The sequence below is a fragment of the Microtus pennsylvanicus genome, chromosome 13 (genome assembly GCF_037038515.1).
Source record: "Microtus pennsylvanicus isolate mMicPen1 chromosome 13, mMicPen1.hap1, whole genome shotgun sequence".
In the NCBI taxonomy this organism is placed as follows: Eukaryota; Metazoa; Chordata; class Mammalia; order Rodentia; family Cricetidae; genus Microtus; species Microtus pennsylvanicus.
This window is the reverse complement of record NC_134591.1, coordinates 27,347,231-27,365,563: the sequence shown is the minus strand read 5'-3', so window position 1 is coordinate 27,365,563 and position 18,333 is coordinate 27,347,231.

Genomic DNA, 18,333 nt, shown 5'->3' with positions numbered 1-18,333 from the left:
CCTTCAAAATTCATGATTTTTGTTTCTTTACAGATGGATAATATACCAAAGGGTATACATACTACATTTTAATTATCTATTTGTCACCTGAAGGACATTTAGGTTCTTCCCATTTCTTAGCTATTATGAATAGAGTAGCAATGAATATCAATAAATAAGTAACTATGGAGCAGCATGTTAAATAGTTGGAATATATGCCAAAGAGTGGAATAGCTGAGTCATAAAGTAGATTTATTTATAGAATTTTCAGAATTATTTTTATTGTTTATTGTTTTTATTGAGCTATACACTTTTTCCCACTCTGCTTCACATTTTCCAGAATTCTTTACACTGACTTCCAGAATAGCTGTACTTGTTCGCAATCCCACTGTGATGGACATTCCTGGTTGTCAAAGTGACTGTATCTGGAATGAACTACAATCCAGAAATGAAGAACAAATCTACAATCCAGATCTTGAGGCAAGAAGAAAACATGCCTTTGATCCAGATCTTGAGATTAGAGGACACATGCTTTTGATCCATATCTTGAGGTGGAATGACACATGCCTTTATTCCAAATTTTGAATCAGGATGACACACGTTTAATCAGGGCCACACATTCTGTTGGAAGCCTATATAAGCACAATGGAAGAAGTTAGGTTTTCTTCTTCTTTACCTGCTTGTCCTCACTTTGCCATCACATCCATTCCTTCACTGACATTAGAGCCTACTTCCAGCATATGCAGAAGACCAGCTGAGACACGCAACCTCTTGGGACTGAGCAACTACTAGGTTTTTTTTTTTTTTTGGACTTTTCATTCACAGATATCCATTGTTAGATTAGTTGGGCTGAAGCCTGTAAGTCGCTCTAATAAATTCTCTTTGTGTGTGAGGGGGAAGACAAACAGAGAGAGAGAGAGAGAGAGAGAGAGAGAGAGAGAGAGAGAGAGAGAGATTCCATGAATTCTGTGACTCTAGAGAACCCTGAATAATACACACACCAACACTGAATGCAGGTTTCCTTTTCCTTACTCACCCTCCAGCATTTGTAGTCAATTGTTCTATTTTGTTTGAGTTTTTGAATATTCTGGATATTAATCCTTTGTCATGTAATTGGAATTTGGGGGGAGGGGCTCCATCAGCTCCCAAATAAAGACACAGAGACTTATTATTAATTATGAATGCTTGACCTTAGCTTATGCTTGTCCCAGTAGCTCTTTTAACTTAATTTAACCTGTTTCTATTCATCTACATGTTGCCTTGAGGTTTTTTATCTTTCCTTTATTCTGTATGTCCTACTTCCTGCTTCCTCCATGTCTCTCTATCTGGCCCCTGGCATCTCTTCCTCTCATTTTCTTTTCTCTCTTCCTTAAGCCAAAATTGCTCCTCCTACTTACTCTCTCCACCTGGAAGTTCTGCCTATACCTCCTCCCTCACTATTGACCAATCAGCTTTTTATTAGACCAATCAAGGGCCTTAGGTAGGCAAGGTAAAGCAGCAACACATCTTTTCATAGTTAAACAAATGCAGAGCATCTTTACATAGTTAAACAAATGCAGCACATCTTTGCATAGTTAAAGAAGTATTCCACAACACTGTCAGTCAATAACTGACTGGTAAAAATTCTCTCTTATGCTGTAGGCTTTCTCTTCACCTTGTTGACTAACTCTTTCCTGTCCAGAAGCTTTTTTTTATGCCACCTTTCAATTGTTGGTATTAATTTTTAGGTAAATAGTGTCTTATTCAGGAAGTCCTTTCGTATACCTATATCATGTAGGATACTGCCTATGTTTTTTCTAGTACTTTCTTGTTTCAGATTTCCTGTTTTGGTGGTTGGGACATTTGGAGTCAGTTTTTGTGCACAGTGAAAGATCTGGATCAAGATAAGTCTAATATTATTCTTGTGCATGTGCACCTCTAGTTTTCCCAGCATCATTTATTTAAAAAACCTTTATTCTTTTCTCCAGATTCTTTGGCTCTTTTTCAAGTATTAAATGACTAAAGTTGCATGTACTCATGTTTGGGTCGTCAACTTTGTTTCATTAGAACACATTTCTGCTTTTGTTCCAGTACCACATTGTTTTAATTACTATGACTCTGTAATATATCTTAAGATCTGGAATGGTAGTTCCTCTAGCATTATTCTTTGTGTTAGAGATTATTTTTGCTATCTGGGATCTATTTTTGTTCTTTGTGTATTTTAGTATAGATTTATGTATTTCTGTAAAGAACATGATAAGGATTTGATTGAGATTGCATCAAATTTATACATAGCATTTTGTTAAATGGTCATTTTCACAATAGTTCTCTAGTTGATGGAGACAAAAATATGTTTTTATATATTTATTAACCATTTTTTTTCATTTTTTCTGGTTTTGGGGATTCTCTATTAAAGTCCCTGACCCATTTTTTAACTGATTCTCCCAATCCAAAATCATAGGATGCTTTTTCATTTTCTATTGTCTTTATCTCTTCTTCAGAGTGTTAAAGTTTTCACTATAGAAGTCCTTAACTTCCTATCTTAGTGTTTTTTATTGATGTGAAGAGACACAATGATCATGACAACTCTTATAAGCTTCAAGATTTTCTCTTTTTCAGATGATATAGACTGTAGATTTCTAATATACAGCTTTCATTATATTGAGGTATTTTTTTCCTCAGGTTCTAAATTCCCTAAGTCATTTTTTTCTTTGTTAAGCTTTTTTTAATTATCTTTTAAAAAAAGAAAAGAAACTATCTTTTATCATTATGCATACCAATCCAAGTTCCCACTCCCTCCACTTCTCCCATTCTCTCCGCACATGTGGGGTTTGACCAAAGGTTCTGTCTATGTATATTGAGATAGTATTGCTGTCTTTACATCCATTTATGTGGTTTACTATGTTTATTGAATTGTGTATCTTGAGCTATCCTTGCATTTCAGAACTAGAACCAACTTGGTCATGGTGTATAATCTTTTTAATGTATGTCTGCATTCTTTTTTAAAGTATTTAATGAGCATTTTCAGTCTATAATCATCAGGGATGCTGGCCTATAATATTCTTTTTGTTGTCCTTTTACCTGGTTTCAATATACAGTGATACTGCCCTCACAGACATAATTAGAATATGCTCTTTCTGTTTCTATCTTTTTACTATTTTAAGAAGGGTTGGCTTTAGATCTTCTTTGAACTTCTATTAGAATTCTGCTGTGAATTCACAATATAATTTTAAGCTTTTACATCAACCCCCCAGTTTGTCTATCATGTGTAATGAATATGAAAATGTTTTATCCAGTTCTGACATTTTTCAAAGGACTTTTATCACTAATGCCCCTGAAAGGTCAAATGAAAGCTTTATCAATTAAAACATGAGACCGTGACAATAGCAAGCCTCAGGCAATTCTTTCTCTTGGATTGTTAAAGGTTAGTGTTAAAATTTATAACATATTGTTATCTAACATTAACACTTCCATTGATACATTCTCAAACTGTTCATTTTGATGTACCTGAATCAAATTTTATTTCACTATCTTGAATATTAAATGTGTTCTTCATAATAAGTATGGACAGAGTCATTCTTATGGAATATTTATATTGACACGATTTATATGGACACATACACAGGTTGTGAATTTGGTTTTGCTTCTCAGCTCCAATAACATGCTAAACTTTAAACAAAGAATGTACTATGATTCTAATTTTATGTGATTTATTTTTTCTCATCATCTTTGGCTCATATTATGGTTCAAATAATGAATGCAATCTGAAATTCATGTTTCAAACTCCATACCTAGCTGATGGTGTTCTAGGAAGTTGGTGGAAACTTTAAGAAAGAATGAGTCCTCATTGAATGAAGTAGACCATTGGATACTTTTTAGTATAGATAAAGAAAACTATCTTAATTCATTCAATTTCACAGGCATGCATTTTATAAATATATGAACTTATAAAGAGGATACAATCACATGTGTCATTAATAATAATTATAAATGTCTTTTAATTAAAAACAAAAAAGTAGAACCTTCTATTTTACAGAGGTAACTACCTATGCTGGCTGTGCCTACACTGTAGACTTTATAAAAGCTCCAGGGAAGAAAACCACTTTCAACTCCAGGGAAAAGATCAAAGGCAAAGCAGTACTGAAGGATGGATGAGGCTGTGAAGCCCAAGAGAGCCTCCAAATGAGGAACTGCCTCTGCACAACTAGTCGGGTATGAGAGAGGCTCCTTACATTGATTCAGACTTTCTGAAACCATTTTTAGTGAACTTCATAAACATGGCCACGCAGACCTATTTTCTACTCTCAGAAGATCTAGAGAATATTAATTGCATTACCTGAATAGTATTTGTGAGAAGTACAAGGTTGGACTCCTCTAGCTGCCCGAATCCCTCATTCCATCAAAATACCTTCTATTACCCCCCCATAAAGTCCTAATTTCAAAAAGGGAAGAAATATGATTTATTCTTGTTCTGGGCAAGGTCTCAGACACTTCAAAAAATCCGAAAATTTTTCCTAAAGATCACAATGAGGAGGTTCTTACTTGAACAAGCTGAAAAGGAAAGTGATGTCAGTGTTCTTAGTCACTGGTCTGATAGTACAATCACTAAGATTAAAGATTTGAACAAGACTCACTCGGGAGTATATGACAAGAAATAACCAAATTGAGGGCTGAAATTGATAAAATAGAAACAAAGAAAACAATACAAAGAATTAATGAAACAAAGAGCTGGTTCTTTGAGAAAATTAACAAGATGGACAAACCATTATCCAAACTAATCAAAAGGCAGAGAGAGAACATCCAAATTAACAAAATCAGAAATGAAAAGGGGGACATAACAAAGGACACTGAGGAAATTCAGAAAATCATTAGGTCATACTGCAAAAACCTGTACTCTACAAAACTGGAAAATGTAAAAGAAATGAAGTTTTCTGGATAGGTACCACATAACAAAATTAAATCAAGACCAGGTAAATAATTTAAATAGACATATAAACTGCAAAGAAATAGAATCAGGCATCAAAAGCCTCTCAACCAGAAAAAGCCCAGGGCCAGATAGCTTTAGTGCAGAATTCTACTAGAACTTCAAAGAAGAGCTAATACCTATATTCCTCAAAGTGTTCCACATAATAGAAACAGAAGGAACATGACCAAACTCTTTTTATGAGGCTACAGTTACCCTGATACTGAAACCACACAAAGACTCAACAACAAAAGAGAATTACAGACCATTCTCACTCATGAACATAGACGCAAAAATACTCAATAAAATATTGGCAAACTGAATTCAAGAACACGTCAAAAAAATCATCCATCATGATCAAGTTGGCTGCATCCCATAGATGCAGGGATAGTTCAATATATGAAAATATATCAATGTAATACATCATATAAATAAAAGAAAAAAACCATATGATCATCTCATTAGATGCTGAAAAATCATTTGAAAAAAATTCAACACCCTTTCATGATAAACGTCTTGGAGAGGTCAGAGATACATCTAAACATAATAAAAGCAATATGGAGCAAGCCAACAGCCAGCATCAAATTAAATTGAGAGACACTCAAACTGATTCCCCTAAAATCAGGAAAAAGAAAAGGCTTCTCACTTTCTTCGTAAATATTCAACATAGTTCTTAAAGTTCTGGATATAGCAATAAGACAACAAAGGAACATCAAGGAGATTCACATTTGAAAGGATGAAGTCAAACTTTCGTTATTTCCAGATGATAAGATAGTATATATAAGTAACCCAAAAACACTCTACCAGGGAATTCCTACAGCTGATAAATACCTTCAGTAATCTGATAGTATACAAGATCAACTAAAAAAATAATCGGTTGCCCTCCAATTACAAATGATAATGAAGCTTAGAAAGAAATCAGAGAAATCTCACCCTTCACAATACCCACAAATAACATAAAATGTCTTGGGGTAACACTAACCAAATAAGTGAAAGACCTATTGGGCAAGAACTCTAAGTCTTTGAAGAAAGAAATTGAAGAAGATACAAGAAAATGGAATGATCTCCCATGCTCTTGGATAGGAAGGATCAACATAGTAAAAATGGCAATCCTACCAAAAGCAATCTATAGATTCAATACAATCCCCATAAAAATTCCAACACAATTCTTCCCAGACCTCAAAAAACAATACTCAGCTTCATATGGGGAAAAAAAACAGGATAACCAGAACTTATAATAAAGGAACTTATGGAGGCATCACTATCCCTGACATCAAGCTCTATTATAGAGCCACAATAATGAAAACAACTTGGTACTGGCATAAAAATAGACAGATTAACCAATGGAATTGAATCAAAGACCTAGATATTAATCCACACACCTATGAACACCTGACTTTTGACAAAGAAGCTAAAATTATACAATGGATGAAAAAAAAACATCTTTAACAAATAGTGCCGGCATAACTGGATGTCAACATGTAGAAGAATAAAAATAGATCTATATCTATCCCCATGCACAAAACCCAAGTCCAAATGGATTAAAGGCCTCAATATAATCTGACCACACTGAACCTGATTGAAGAGAATATGGAAAGTAACTTTTAATTCATGGGCACAGGAGACCACTTCCTAAATATAAGAACAGTAGCACAGATACTAAGATCAACAATAAATAAACGGGATCCCTTGAAACTGAGAAACTTCTATAAAACAAGGGACACAGTCGATAAGAGCAAAACACAAACTACTGAATGGGAAAAGATCTTCACCAACCCCACATCAGACAGAGGACTGATCTCCAAAATATATAAAGAACTCAAAAATTTAGACATCAAAATTCCAAATAATCCAATTAAAAATGGGGTACAGCATTAAACAGAATTCTCAACAGAAAAAAATTTAAATGGCCGAAAGACACTTAAGGAAATGTTCAACAACCTTAGATATCAGGGAAATGAAAATCAAAACGACTCTGAGATACCATCTTATACCACTCAGAATAGCTAAGGGGGAAAACACTAATGGCAGTTCATGCTGGAAAAAGAACACTCTTCCATTGCTGGTGGGAATGCAAACATGTACAACCACTCTGAAAATCAGTATGACAATTTCTCAAAAAAATGGAAATCAACCTACCTCCAGACACGGCAATACCACTCTTGGCAACATAACCAAAGGATGCTCAATCATACTACAAGGACACTTGTTCAACTATGTTCATAGCAGCATTATTTGTAATATCCAGAACCTGGAAACAAACTAGATTCCCCTCAAACGAAGATTGGATAAAAAAAAAATGTGGTACATTTACACAATGGAGAATTTACTCAGTGGTAAAGAAACAATGACATCTTGAAATTTGCATGAAAATGGATGGAACTAGAAAAAAACATCCTGAGTGAGGTAACCCAGACCCAGAAAGATGAACATGGTGTGTACTCACTTGTAAATGGATACTAGCTGTAAAGCTAAGGATAACAAGACTTTAGTCCCTGACCCTAGAAAAGCTAAATAACAAGTTGAACCCTAATAACAACATAAAACCTGGAAATGGGAAAGAGACAAGATAACCTGACAAAATTGGGAACATGGGGATGGGGGGAGAAGGGAGGGTGAAAGGGGAAAATGAGGGGAGAAGAGGAGGAGAGAGAAGAACTTGAGGAAATGGAATAGTCAAGATGGAGGAAAGGCAGAGATAGAGAGCAAGGAAAGGGATATTTTGATTGAGGGAGCCATTATGGGGCTAGGAAGAAACCTGACACTAGAGAAATTCCCAGGAATCTACAAGGATGACCCTAAGCCATAGAGGAGAGGGTGCCTGAATTGGCCTTGCCCTGTAGTCAGATTGATGACTGTCCTAAATGTCATCATAGAGCCTTGATTCAGCAATTTATGGGGACGGGGGCAGAGACCCGAAGAGGAGCACTGGATTGAGCTTCCAGAGTCCAGTTAAAGAGTGGGAGGAATAAGAATATATGCAAAGAGATCAAGACCATGATGGGGACACCCACTGAAACAGTTTACCTGAGCTAATGGGAGTTCACCAACCCCAGTTGGACAGGGAAGGAACAAGTATAGGAGCAAACTAGACCCTCTGAATGTGGGCGACAGTTGTATGGCTAGCGGGCCACTGACAGTGGCACCAGGATTTATCACTACTGCTTTTACTGGCTTTTTGGGAGCCCATTCTCTGGATGGATACCTTGTTCAACCTAGATATAGTAGGGAGCAAAGTGTCTTACCCTCACTGAGGAGTGGATGGAGGATGGGGTGGGGAAAAGGTGGAAGGAATGGGAGGAGAGGAGGGAGTGGTAACTGGCATTGGTATGTAAAATAAAAAAGATAATTTGTTTTCATTTTTAAAAAATTTAAAAAATAATTTGAACAACAACAAAAAGTCAGAGCATCCAACTCAGATACAACTAAAAATGTCAGAGAATAATCCACCCACTGAATTATTTGGGAGGATATTTATGTTCACATAAAGATGGAAGAACAATACATATCATCCCTTTGCTGTTACTTATATTGGGAAAGAGTAATTTATGCAAATCAGTGACTTAGTTTGCTCGGGAAATTGATCCTCTAAAATAAAAATAAGGCTGCAGTCTTTACCTTATTCATTTTTACGAGAAAAAGGACAGAGCCCTGGCTGCTTTAATGAGCTGTGGTTCTTTGTTGCTAAAGCAATTCCTTGCTAAGGAAAGCCTGTTTTGTTTCTCACAGTGCCTCCGTGCCTTCTCACAGCTTGCCAAGGTGGGGGAGCAGTCAGGTGTGCTGGCTGTGCTCTAGCACATTCATTGTATTACCTGGCAAGAAAACAGAATTTCCTCTGCAGGCAAACAGTTTTATCTGTGTTTTCTTCACCATAATATTTAATTTGTTCCTGTTTGAAAATATAGTTGAAATACAGTTTTGCAGTGTAGTGGGCAAGCATTATTTCTCCTATACAGTACATATAATATAATCCATATATAAAATAGCATCTATATGTATGGGTACACAGCAACACCTGTGTTTCCCAAAATAAAGTCTCTACTTATTTCTTACATGGAGTTGCTTAATATGTTGTAAAATTACACCTATATATTTACATGCAGATATACTCACATGTACACACATGTATGCATCTATGCACACATGTACCATGTAAACAAGCTTCAGAGTTAGAGTGATGTGGACCAGGCTATAAGTTTGATATCATATACTTATTGCAACCTGTTTAGTTACTCCTTCTTCCTTACACTGTTCATTTGCTTACAAAAATGAAATAAATTTTGCATCTATACACTTTACTGGATGTATTTATCAGTTGGAGAATGTTTTGGTGGAATGGTATGATCTTTTATGGATAGAGTCATACCATCTGCAGATAAGCATGCTTTGACGTCTTCCTTTCCTATTTGTATCCTCTTTGTCTATTTCACTTGTCTAGATAAAACTTCAAGCGCCATACTGAATAGTAATGATGAGAGTGGAAACCTTTGCCTTGTTTCTGACTTTAGTGTAAATGCTTTCAGTTTTTCTGTTTACGATGCTGCTGTCTGTGGGCACATGCATATTGTCCTTATTGTCTTAAAGTGTATCCTCTTATCCCTATTTTTTCCATGACCTTTATCATTAAAAGATGCTGAATTTTGTCAAAGCTCTTTTCCATATCTAATGAAATGATCATTTCGTTTCTGCCCTATCTTAGTGAAAGATGGGGCAGAAAGATTGGGAAAGCCAAAGGTAGTAGATAACTTCAAGGAAATCGTGTCCTCTGGACACAGCAAGATATTTGCACAAGCGAACTCACAGCTACTGTGGCACCGTGTGCAATACCTGTGAAAGCTCAAGCCAGATAACATTACACCATAGGGAAGCTAAGAAATCCTACCATCAGCTCGAAGCTCTTGGGGTTTGCTAGCTTCTGGGAGATGGAGAGTAAGTTTTCCATAGTCATGTGATGCCTGGTAGGTAGACCACCCTCTGTGGCAGGTTCAACATTTAGGAAGAAGTTTGTTTGGTGGTTTTTTGTTTTTGTTTTTTTCCTTTTTTGTTTTGTTTCAGTGTTTGAGACAAGGTCTCAGTGTGCAGGGCAGGCTTACTGGGAATGCAGCATGCAGTCCAAGCTAGCCTCAAACTTTAAGATATCCTCCTGCCTCAGCCTCTCAAGTGGTAGGAATGCAGTAGTTAGACACCACACCTGGACAGAAATGAGAACTTCTAATCCCATGTCAAAAGGTTAGTGAAATGGTGCCAAACTAACTTATTCCCTAGGTATTGATTATGACATCCTATACTAACTTATTCCTTGGTATTGATTATGACATCCTATACTAACTTATTCCTTGGTATTGATTGTGACATCCTATACTATACCAACATGACTGTCTAACACTAACTGAACAATACCAGTAGATATGCCAAAATGGATGTAACCAATTAACTGGTGGTTTTCCACAATGCTTGTGGGCAAAAGATATTAGGGAATGTTGCCTAATTATTCACAGAAAGGACAAGAAAGAATTCCATCTGAGTTACTCCGTCATATTCATTTCTAATACTATGTTAGTCATGTATCTTGAAAATAAATTTAATAATAAAAATAAATAGAATGAAAAATTGGTTAATATTTTCCTCAAGTTATTAAAAAAAGATTGATAAAATCTCCAATATATACTGGTTGGTGCCAGTCAGGGTGGCATGTGCTGGAACACCATATAACGAGAAAAGGAAAAGTTGACACCTCCCTAGAATAAGCTGAATATTGGCACAAGTTTAGCCACAGTTCTCAGGGTTCCTTATAAAGTTGGATGCTTATGGGATCACAGTTCCCACAGAAGTAGACAGCACCCTCAAGTGGAGATGTTAAGGAATCACTCTCTAAATTTGGCCCTTTCTGAGCAAAATGGAAACAGCATAGCCAACCAGTAAAAGAAGCTAACCTCTGATGGGGAAGCAGCCTGATGCTGCCTGAGGCCTGTGGCAGCTTCCACTTAACTGTGCTGTAGAACCAGAAGAAAATCATTGTATCATCTAGATAAAAATATATATAAATTTTATTTGCAGATCTGAAGGTTGTTCTTCATCGAAATAACTGAGGTATATTTGATATTAATGATTATTTAATCTATTTTCCCCGCAACCCATCAGTCCCTAAGCTCACTGTCATTATCAGGTTATTAGTGTCAGGTAAAGAGGCAGGCATTAAATAATCAGTTATGTCTCCAAAGATCAAACCGAAGGCAGATATATCAGGAGGTGGGCCTCAGACCTTGATTTTAATTCAAATTTCTGTCATTCTACATATTTTACAATCAAAAATGTCACAGAACTTGAAAAAGAATAAAGACCCAAGAAATAGACTCATTTTTCTGAACAGAAAAATAACAGACAAAAAAAGATAGCATAAAAATATCTAGAAGTTTCCATAAGCCTACCATGGGAGTTGTTTCTTTCCTTGGTGATGGTGACACTATCAACTCTACAGCGACGATCACAGACATGCTCAGCGTTGTGGCAATCTAAAAAATAATCCCATTTGGAACACACAAAAAAAATGGTTTTGTTAACTTAACAAATTTCCAATTAGCAAACTGAGTAATTATTAACCTCCAGTTTTTAAGACATAAGATTTGAAGACTGCGTGTCGCCGCCTGACTATGCTCTGGAACCCCTGTGCTGGCACCAGAGGCCTCCACTGTGTTCATTCCTTGCACCTATTTTCATCCTCCATGATCACTTCTGCATTCCTATATTGTTCTGTGCATGTTGATAATGTTTTGTGCATTTATGTGAGAATTAAAACCCCAAGTTGCTCAGTCTTGGAATCCTTGGTAAAATTTTTACAGTTTTAGCCACTGCTTTTTAACATGCTTTTGAGAATTTTATACACAAGTATTATATTTCCGTAATTTCAAACACATGCTCTCTCCCTCCAAATATATTTGTCCCCTGCTATTCCTTCTCAACGTTACCATCTCTTCTTTATTGTTATTTCTCTCTCTCATGTGTATATGTGTATACATGCTCATGCACATGTGTATGTATAAATACAACCTGCTGAGTCAACTTAGCATTGTTTCTATGTAGTAATATTTAAGGATGATCACATAGGATTGAGTAGCCTATCAAGGGCTAAACCCTAGAAAGAACCTATTCTCCCTCTTTTAGCACCATTAATTGCCTGGAGCCTCAGCCTTCTGTCTAGGACTGGAAACTTGTTAAGATTTCCCTATCGAAACCCGAGTATTAAGGGATGGTGTCATTGTGGAGGTCTTGCTCAGGAGAGCATATTATTCACATCTAACATATTAACATGCATTTCCCTGTCACGTAAAGAAGACGCCATCTCATAGTAGCACCCCAATCAGAGGACCAAAACAAGTGGCCTGATGATCTCAGGCTATAATCCCTTAAACCACAAGCCAAAATAAACTCCAGTGAAATAAATGAATTACGTCAGGTATCTCATTACAGTAAGGAAATCTGACTACCAAAATTACTGAATGTATTCTCTAGGAGTGATTAACCTGAGGTACTTTTGTATGAAAGAAAGAAAAGAAGAATGGAAGGAAGGAAGGAACGAACTAAGGAACATTGCTTTGAAAAAGTTAGAAACTGGAATTTAAGATTTTGAATGCCAAAAGCCACACCCATAAAACCTCACCAACATGGCTTCCTAAAGATGAGGCAAACAAGGACAAAAACAATAGACAGGTTCAACTGGAAGGGTAAAAGACCAGAAGGTTGCATCCTTACAAAAAGTTACAGGTGACTAATGAATGCTAAAAAATGGGAGAAATAGTATTCTTCAGGGAAGAGTAGACCAATTGATTATCCAATACTAAATAATCAGCTTTGAAAACATACATACAAGTAATATTATACAGACTGGGCAGGTTTTATTTATATATTTAGGAATACATACCCATAAACATACATATATGTGTGTATATGTATTATGTGTGTGTGTGTGAAATAAAACAATGGAATAGCAGGAGATGAATTTGAAAAAGCAAGGAGGACAGGAGGACTTTGAGGGAAGAAAGGGAAGGGGAAGTAATGCAACTATAATCTCAAAAAATAGAATTAAAAAATTTTGAAATAGGATTATTTTGATGTGTTGTATTACATTCCAAAACCCCTTCTTCCTACTACTTAGAAGTAACAAATGTCACGTCTTCACTATCCTACATGGCCAACCGGTTATCAGTCTTCTTGTGTAGAAGCAATGGTAGGCAGGAACTCTTCCCATTTCGATCTTTGGTGTTCTTTGTATCCCTCAGCTTTGGACAGCAGCGAGTTACCGAAATGGAACTAGTAGACCAGTAGGAGTGCACTTTGCTGTTATAAATTCAATGACACATGGCATTTAGAACTTTTCCTTACAAAGAAACTGGGGTGCCTGGAGCTGTATTTGTTCTACAGATGGTAGAATTCTTTTGTAGGCCTATCTGTAATGATTCTTTAGCCCTTGGTAAAGGCAAGTATTTGTGTTAATCTTGTTTATCTTCACAAAGAATCTTCTCATAAATTTATTTTTTCTTTGTGTTGTTTTATTTGTTCCTATTTTAGTCATTTATGCTTTTACTTTTATTATTTCTTGCTGACTGCTGGGTTTGGATTCAGTTTCTTCTTGTTTCAGAAAATTCTTAAGTTGCATCCTTTAGTTGTTTATTTGTGCTCTTTGTGTTTTTTTTTTAATATAGTTACTTAGGGCTGTAAACTCCCCTCTCAGGACTCCTTTTAGCATGTCTTAAAGGTTTTGTTGCACTGTGTTTTCATTTTTATTTAGTTTTAAGAATATATTGTTTAATTACTTCTTTGACTCAGTCCTCATTCTATAGAGAGTTTTTTAATCTCCTTGAGTATGTATACTTATGAGTTTGCTTGCTGTTGTTTTACGTTTTATTTCATAATGGTTGGATAAGAGACGTGGAATTATTTTAATTTCCGTATTTTTTAAGATTTGTTCTGTGTCCCACCATGTGGCCTTTTTAAGAAAAGCTTGAATATGGTGCTCTGTAGAATGTAACTGCTTCGGTGCCTGTGTAGAATATTTTGTTGATATCTACTAGGTCCATTTGATGTTAGCTGTCATTGGTTTTAAAGTTTATCCGTTTATTTTATGTTAAAGTAACCTATCTATTAGGGAGTGTTGAGTGGTTTATAAGCTATTATTCCTGTTTCTGATAAACTGTCTTTGCTTCCATTATTATACCTTTTATGAAATGGGGTGAGCCAGAATTAGTATCGCCCAGTATTATAATATTTTCTTGATTAATTGATCCTTTGTTTCGAATGAAATGCCCTTCTTGTCTCTTCTGATTAGTTTCAGTTGACGCCTATTTTGTCAGGTATGATTTTGGCAGTGCCCGCTTGCCTCTTGATCCCACTTGGGATACTTTTTCCGTCCTTTCACTGTGCGATGGTGCTTATCTTTAAACTAAGGTGGGTTCCTTATAGACAACAGAAAATGGGTTTCGTTTCTTTTCATTTTTTTCCACCGTTAAGCCATAATCTTTGCTTTCTTATCATTCCCAAAATCTTACCGGAATTTCAACCTTGCAGCGTAAACGTTCCAAATTCTAAATTTCCACAGTCTGAAAATTCAAACATTTAAAAATCCTGTCTTTTTCAAATATGCAGTCTCTTTGACAATCAAAAGCAATGATCTGTTTCTACAGAAGCTCTGGAGAGCTGCACATCTCTCTGTGGTCGGTGCCAGAAACTCCAAGGCTCATCAGGAATGACTTTTGTGTTTGCAGTCCGCGGTCTGAGACAAGGCAGCGAAAGATAGAGATTAATCCTTCTCTATGCATGGCTCTGTTCATCTCTCCTTCCTCTTTCATGAGTCAGCATGTTAAAAGCATCTTCCCATAAAACTTGCCTTTTTATTTTTATTTTTTCCTGAGCTATTGTGGGCCCTGCAGACTCCTTACCTGCCTGCGCGGCAGCCCTCTGAGCCTCCATGTTTCTCTCAGACTCCTCGGAGCTCTGCAACCGGTGCCTGGCAACCGCCACCATCTTTGTTTCCTCATGGATTTTGTTTCTTCATCTGTTCAGCTAACCTACATCTTTCTTATTGGAGAATTGAGGCATTTAATATTAAAGTAACTGTATGTAGATTGTGGTCATTTTGTTGTAATTTGTGTTGTTTTGTGCACTTATTTATACTTTGTATTTCATAATTACAGCTTTGCTCTCTTTCTGGGGTCTCTTGGCTGTGCTTATTTCTCTTTAGTTCCAAGTATTGCTTCTAGTATTCTGTTTAAGTTTTTCTTTATTGTTGTTGGATATGAATTTTTTAGGCTGTTTCTATTATGGAAAGTTTTTCTTTCTCAACTATGGCAGATTGTTTTGCTGGATGCTTTGCTATAGGATGGCAATCACTGTCTCTTAGAATGTGGAGTGTATTCCTCCAAGTTCTTCTGGCTTTCAGAGTTTCCATTGAGAAATAAGCTGTTATTCTGATGGGGTTTCTTTATGTATGAGTTGTATTTTTCTCTTGTAGATTTCAATACACTATCTGTGCTCTGTATATTTATTATTTTAACTGTGATATGCTATGGGAAATTCTTTTACTGGTCTTGTCTAGTTGGTGTAGTGTGTGCTTCATGAATCTGCATTGGCATGTCATTTGTTAGTTTAGGGAAGCTTTATTCTTTGGTCTTTTCAATGATCTGGTTTTATCTTAGACCTGGATTTTTTTTCCCTCATCTGTGCCTATATTTCGAAGGCATCTCATATTTCTTACATGTTCCTTTCCTGTGCTTTGAATTTTTTCATACTCTTTTCATGTTGTGTCTAGACCTTCTACTTTGACTTTGAGTCCTGGTATTCTATTACCTAGTAGTCTCATTCTACTTGTAAGGCTTTCCCTGAGTTTTCTAATTGGGATATTGAGTTTTTCAATTCCCTCCTCATTTTAGCAAGTGTTCTCCTCAATGTTTCTACCTCTTTATTGAATTCTGTTTTCAAATCCTAAATTATTGTGTTAATTTTTTTCTTGGAGTTCAATGAGGTGATTGTGTCTTCTTTAAATTCCTTGAATTGATAAAATTTATGATTATTCTTTTAAATTCTGTCTTGGGATCTTCAAAGTAGTTCTCATTAGAGAAGACAACAAGAAGACCCTAAGTTTGAAAGTAGACAGACTGTCTTGGTGATTTATATTGCTTTAGTTTTTGTGATTTGATCTAGATATGTGAACTTCTTTCTTTTGTTATGTGTCTGATGTGATAATCTTTCCTACCTTTGGTTGGACAAACGTAGGAGCTGTGCGACCAGATTTAGACCAGGTAAGGTTGATGACTATGAAACTATGGGTTGGGACTTGGACCTGTGGATGTAGAGACGGCAGCAGGCAAATTAAAGGACAAGAGACAAAATGAGTGTCTCACCAGTCAAAGCTGGAGCCATGAATCAGAAGCTAGGCCTGTGGGTGCCAAGATGGCGACAGGTTGAGGGAAGGATGGGAAAGGGAAGAAGCAGCTGACCCAGAAAATCTGGTTCTTGGACTGGGGTATGAAGCCAGGCCTAAGGGTGTGCAGATGACTGTGGATGAGGGCTCTGGGAAAGGAGCAACCGACCCAGTAAGGGTGCCTCATGAAAAATGATGCCCAAGCATCTGGAGATCACTTTGTGAGAATATGGATGTTGAAAGGTGGGGTAAGGATGGTGAAGCGAAGAAACAACTTACCCTAAGCATCTTACAGTATCTATGAATGGAATGTGATCTTCCCTTTATCATGTTTTTTAAATTATCTATTGTTCACACGAAGGAGTTCTACTGTGTGTGGGAGGGTGTGGGTATGGTTTTTAACCAGCTAATTTTTCATTTTAATTTTCTTCTTAATTATTATACTTTTATCATCTTTTCTCAATTTTTTAAACCTTAATATGTGCAGACCTTAATCTGTTTAATATTTTTCAGCAAGTATTGATGTCTTTCACTGATTTATGCTGTACTACACTGGCTAGCACTCTAGTATATTTTTTAGTTGAAACAGCAAGTAAGCATTCTCTTCTTGTTTTTTACATCGTCATTTCTATTTAGAGATAGCATCAGGGAGGATATTTGTTTATCAAATAAGGGAATTTTCATTTATGGTAGAAGCAATGTCTTATCTAATTAATCTGCAGCCATTTCTTTGTAATATTACCTAAGGTGTATATTCATTCAATAAAAACACATAGTTGTCCTACAATTATACCAAGTCATGTGATAGTGCCTTGGCCACTAAAACATGCACAAATTTCTGCAGGATATTTTTTAAATAGTTTGATTTCCCTGATTTTGATAGCATCCAGGTAAATTCTATTGCCAGCTCTTGCTTGTCATGAAAGAATTAGGTGTCCATTCTGTTCAAACTCATTTAGTGGCATCAGTTTGGCAATTTGAACTCCATGATGGTTCAATAATTTGAACCATGGGAATGAGCACATGCTCCCTAAGAGCTATTTCCCCCTTTCTCTTGGAGATGTGTGCATGATTCGCACCACAGCGTTCTACTCATCGTCTCTTCTCTCTTACTACCAAGAACATAGATGTGGTGGCTGGAACCATGATAGGCATTCAAACCTGAGAACAATGTCCTAATAGTCTTCTCTACCATGAGGCAGATCCAGAGTGTACAGGAGCATACACTTGAAACAGACACAGCTCAGGTCTCAAGGTCAGTTCCCAGATACTCTGCATCAATAGCAGGTTCTTTACTCCCTCTGTACCTCAATGTCTCCCCTTTAAAACAGGATAAAATGCTTTGTATAGTCATCTATTTCCAAAACAAAAGAGGTACATGGTAACTATTCAATAATTATAAATTTTGAAATTTAGTAAAAATGAATTTAAACTTCTGCCCCTTATAGCTGAACTTATTCATAGTTTCTATCCCTGGTTCTATAAAAAGGGTTATTTTTAATTACCATTGAAATTTATCAAACATTCTTACACCTATAGATAACATTTTCTTTTTTAAAAAAACAATCTCTTTTATTTCACACTCCAATCTCAGTTTTTCCTCCCTCCCCTCCTCCCTCTCTCCCACCTCCCTCCTACTCCACCCTCTATCTACCTGTCAGAGAGGGTGAGGCCTCCCAGATAACATTTCCTTAATGTGAATCATTTTATTAGCAAATTTAGTGGCATGGTACCTAATTATCCCTGGACTGTACTGTTGCTTGTAGATACATAATGGACATTGATTTTGATCTACATTGAATAGCATCTCCCCTGGTTGTAGGGAACAAGGGCTTAGATATATACCATAATTCATTTCCATTTCTTTGTTAAGCTTTCTATAAAACAGCTGTTATTCATCACTTGCTCCTACTGCCCCTTCTGAGAAAGATGCTTATCTCATATTATTATCTTAGTTCTTAGTGTTGTGCATAAGTTAAGTTGCAAAAACTCTTGATCA